The sequence below is a fragment of the Triticum aestivum genome, chromosome 7D (genome assembly GCF_018294505.1).
Source record: "Triticum aestivum cultivar Chinese Spring chromosome 7D, IWGSC CS RefSeq v2.1, whole genome shotgun sequence".
Lineage (NCBI taxonomy): Eukaryota > Viridiplantae > Streptophyta > Magnoliopsida > Poales > Poaceae > Triticum > Triticum aestivum.
The window spans coordinates 349,212,083-349,217,437 of record NC_057814.1 but is presented as its reverse complement, the minus strand read 5'-3'; positions in this window follow the sequence as shown (position 1 = coordinate 349,217,437).

Genomic DNA, 5,355 nt, shown 5'->3' with positions numbered 1-5,355 from the left:
TCTTACTGGAAGCCTGAGCAGTTTCACAAAACCTTATGGGTTGCTGCAAAGGGTCTTTCAGTGGATCCATCCACATTATCTGGATTTAACTGTGCTAACCCTATCATCATTGATGAGTCATTTGACTACAACTATAAACTGTTAAAAAATCAGAATGGTGAAGTGTTTGCTAGGTTTATTGGAACAAACTATAGGAATGGGTCCCCTGTGAGGAAGATCTGGGTTCCTAAAAGTCTTGTTGAGAAGCTTCCCATGAAATTCATCATGACACCATCTGGGAAGAAGGCAAACCCCACACCAAAGGCTTCGTATGGCCCAAAGTCTTCATACAAGAAGAGTACCTCATATGGTCAAGCTAACGCCAATGTTTTGTCGGGAAACTATCATCAGGATCATGAATATGAGCACAATTCTTCAAACCATTATGTTCACAAATCGAAGAACTTTTCTTCTTATTCATTTGAGTACTATCACCTCCTGCAAAACTATTTGCTGGGGCTTCAAAGCCAAAATTCTCAAATGCTGCACTTAGACTTATTACTTCTAAGCCCCCCTTCAGATGTAGGTGGTTAAGAAGAATTAAATTCTCTTGCAGGCTCGGATCTCCAGCCGAAAATAATTGGTCTCCAACGGCAATGTTGGAGACCTAATGAAACTTGTGGGGTGCAAGATAAAATTCCCCAATGGACTTACTATGTTTTTGTTCCCATACTCAACTTATGCTAAATGTGTCATGGATTCATACCCAGTTGATGTTTCGAGTCTATGGCAGTACTTCACATCTGCTATGGAATAAAATGCTAATCTTTCATGCAGGAACAGGTCTCCGGCTAATGTTCATTGGTTTCTGAAGACAATGCTGGGGACCTGGAAAATCTTATTGGATGCAAATACAATGTCAAAATAGTCTTACCGATTATTTTGTCCATGGGTTTCTTGATGATTGTCCTATCGTATCCTCCACTAGAATTACCAATACGGAACGCATTTATGTCAGCGTGGAGCCGACGATCTATGGGGCAGTGCAGCCCCTTTGCTGGTTCGGCAAGGGGTGGTGATCGATGCAAAGAGCAAACACAACGAGGATAACAAGATTTAACCTAGGTTCGGGCCGCCCGGAGGCGTAAAACCCTACTCCTGCCTTTGGGTGTATTGGTGTTGTTTGAGCACAAATACATAGAGCGCTCTCCCCCGGCAAGCGGTGGAAAGAGCGCAGCTACACGAGTACCTAAGCGTGAGGTTGCAAAGATTCGAACCCCTCCTAATGCTGCCCTCACCCTCCTTTTATTTCTCAAGGGGTTACCACAGTGGCAAAAAGGTCATTACGGGGGTGATTAGACTTATACAATGCTATTATAACTAACGCATTAAATGCGCTGCTAGGTGTCATGTGGAGGTTGAATCCCATCAGGGCTACTGCGCCGCTTATTTAGCTACCTTCTATCAGCATGAGACGCCATCAGGATGGGTGTCAATAAAGGTGATTTACCCCCCCCCCCCCAGCAAGCTGACATGCGTGGATTAGGTCCAACTAAACACCGGCGAGCTAGACACCTCACTAATGAGAGACCAGATGGTCAGAGAGGCAGAGCGCTGGTGTTGGCGGGGAGCCCATGCACAAGGAGCTTGCCGGGTCTTGGCTTGTCACCTCGTTCTTGCCGGAGTTGGTTGCTCCTGTTATGAAACTTGTGTATTATTCCAATGCTTGGTCTCCTTAATGCTCTCCTTGATCTCACGAAGAGCGGCTTCTCTGGTTTAGTTGTATATGAGACTTGGCACTTGATGTAAGAATTGCAGCGCGCCTATGCATAAGTCAGGGTGGCAAACGCCCATGTTTGCTGCTCCGACAGGAGCCCCTGGGCATAGACCATACGTGTTGCCGGGCATCGTAGGGGTAGGTCCCATAATGCACAGGCGCACACATCGATCTTTGCTAGGAACGATGTTGTGTCTTGAGATCTTCTTTGCTTCTTCATTAATCTTGAATTCAGGCCAGCCCCCAGCCATACCTTAGCTTCCTTGGGGATACAACGGCATGAGTCATCGTATCAGTGACCAAGGGCGCCCGTGCATGCGGGGTGCCATTAGGGTGTGTGTGTGCACAAATTGGGGTAACTCCCGTTTCTGCCATCACGACCTCCTTTACTGCAGCCTTTCTCTGATTCCCCATGACGCGGATTAGGCACGGGATGTGGGATTGGTGCAGGAGGGTGGTCATGATGGTAGTGCTCTGGCCAGAGGAGCCAGGGCGTCGGATTGGCGAGAGTGGGCGGTTGATGAAGCAAGATGCCAGCCAGGGATGCAGAGAGTCGGATTGGCGGAGCGGGGTGGTTACTCCAGAGTAGTGGAGATCTAGCCTCCTCATCTCTGCTATGAAAGGAGGGGTGCGTGCGAGGGTACTGATGCTCATCCATCTCCTCCTTCTCCATTCTTGCTTCTACCTTCTATCATGGCGAGAGGAAGAGGCCGGGCTCGTGCTCCGGCCGCGGTGGCGAGAGCTTCTCGTCGGCACCATGCCTTAGCTTCAGCTACAGCCATAGAAGCCGGTTCCAGTGCACCGGGAGAAGCAACGGGGCGAGGTCGGGGTCGATGTGGCACCCGCATCGAGGCAGACGGAGCGGCGCGCTCGTCATTTCTCCTCCAACTGCTCCAACCCCGGCAGAAGGCCAGACGGGGGACACGGCGCTTGAGTTCGTCATTAAGCTACGCGATCCTCCCCGTCCTTTCGCCAGGGTGATGGAGGCCGACCAGCTGCTTGGGCTGCGGCTGCACATGAGCAGCTGCTGCAATGGTGCCATGTGGGTGAACGTCGAGTTCCCCGTGCCCCGCATCATGCTCCTTAGGCGCGGGTGGAAAACCTTCGCCCGTGCCCACTACCTTGCGGAGGGCCATTTCCTTTGCTTCAAGGTGGTGGAGTCTGACATGCTCTCCGTCAAGGTCTTCGGGCGTTCAGGCGCTCGTCTCGGGTGCTGTGTAGAAAGCTCGAGCAACGACGAAAGCTACTCCTCGAGCGACAGCGATGGGGAGGACACGGACGGTGCAGACGACGACGGCGAGCCCCCGGTCGTCAAGTTCGAAGATGGCAACTCGGACTCCAGTTGAACATCGGCAGCACCTTCAGGACCAGCTAGGCACCGGCAGCACCACCATCTGCAGCCGGATCCCACAAAGCGATTTGCCGGGGGTTCTTGGCCTAGACGTCACCGTCAGCTCCAGCTGGACAACGACAGGCTCGTGGACTCTGGCTTCGTTTTCCCTGTCGCTGCCCCTGCCGAGCCGCGTCGCTCTGGTCCTGGCGGGGGTGACGAGTGTGTCGCCTAGGCACTCCTGTTGGCCTCTTTGCGCTCGATGTAAACCCTAGGAGGAAAGAGACAAGAAAGGCATAACGCAACACTTTTCTCTTTTAATCAGAAAAATGTAAGCATTTACCTTGTTTGAATCAAATTTAAATATTTTCTCATCCATGTTAGCACTTGTATGATTTTTACTTGTTGTTTCACGCAATTTAAAAGAATAAAATCTATCGGAAACTTGTGCATGCTTTTGGTGTTTTGAAGGGCCTGCCGTCAGCACTCGCAAGCAAGGTTTCCGGCAAGCCTTTTGCCAGCCTTCATCGTAGCTACTACTAATCTTCGTCGAGTAGACTCGAAGAGAGTTAGAAGTGCGAATAGAGGCCGGTTCCTTACTGGTCTTTTCCAAACGCACCTGCAACTGATCCTGTCGGGTGGACTCGAGGCAAGGATAGGAGCGTGACGGATAGATGCTGCAAGGTTTCCTCACGTGCAAATTTCTCATACGTAGGCATAACATGGAATGACGGGAAATTTTAAATGAAACAAACTTATCTTTTTTGTTGTACTTCTTATCACTCAGATAAGGAAGAGCAGCCATATGACCAAATAAATGAGTCCGCTTCCATCTTCCCCCGGGAAAGTTGCTCGCGAGGGACCCTTCTGCCTTTATCATAAAAAGAAAGGGAGAAGGTAGCATGAATCCTTCAACAACATGTTAGTCATTTTATCTAAAACCAGTGTAATCACACCAAAATCATGCTTAAGCAAGCAAGAAACACATGCATGCAACTTTTGTAAAACACTTGGTTTTATTCAGCTGTGCACATGGTGTTGTAGGGTGGAACCCTAGGGAAGATCTTTTCACACTTGAAGGAGGGAAAAGGATGAACACATAAGGACACATGGGGTAAATCACTCAAATATACCCAAATCACACATCCACTAGTGTAGCATACATGAGATCCACTAGCATAGAAGAACAATTCAAGGAAAATAGCACTAGGGTAGAGTTCTTCCCACTCCAAGGAGATGAGGTCTTGATGATGTTCTCCAGGAGGAGGCCTTGATAATCCATAAGGATTCTTCCCAAATAGGGGTCTTGATCTCCAAGAGGAGGGGATACAAGGAGCAAAGCATTCTAGTGTCTATTAAATACTTTGCTAACCTCTAGCACAAGCTAGGTGAGGGGTACTTATAGTATAGGGACGAAATAAGAGGAAGAGGGGGGTACAAGGGTCTTTTTAGCCCTAAATACGCGCAGGTAAAACGGTGGAGTCCAGGCACCCGGGGAAAAGGGGTCCGGGCACCCGGACCAGGCAGGGGCTGGCGCCTAGGGACTGCCGGGCACCCGGGGCAAAGAGAGCCTGGCACCCTGACCGGGCAGTTAGCCGGCAGGAGGGGGGCCAGGCACCCGGGGCAGCGGGACCTCCCAGCGGAGGGACCGGGCACCCGGGGGGTGATGGCCCGGGCACCCGGTGGTTGCTAGGGCAGCGCCCAGGAGGGGCCGGGCAGCTGGGGTTTGAGGGCCGGGGGACCCCGGGGGTGCGGGGCAGCGCCCAGGTGGGAGGCCGGGCACCCGGGGCCAAGTGGTTGGGCACCGGGGCGTCCAGGGGCCTTGCCCAGGGGGTGGGCAAAGGCCCGGGCACCCGGGGGCATGGACGGCCGGGCACCCGAGGGTTCAAGAGCCTCCGTGGCTTCTGGCTTCGGGCATTCTCCTTCCTTCTCCTACTACTCGGTTGCTTGTGGCTTCCTCCTAGATCCCTCAAGGACTTATTCTTGGTACCTAAGATTGCATAACATCTCCGTTTGAGGTAGAACCCAATTCACATGTGAATCTGAATGAAACTCAAAGAGGAAAGAGTTAACCTCAGTTTCGCTGGCACATGCGCATGCTCTTGTCATTGGTCCTCTTTGTGCTTGCGGTGGTGATAGAATGTCCATGGGGAAGGTCGAAGGATGCTCCACATCATCTCCTCCCCCCCTTTGGGGAGATCGTGTCCGCGGGTCATGATCTTCATCACCATGGTATTGGGACATGTCTTTGATGTCTTTGATGTTGCTT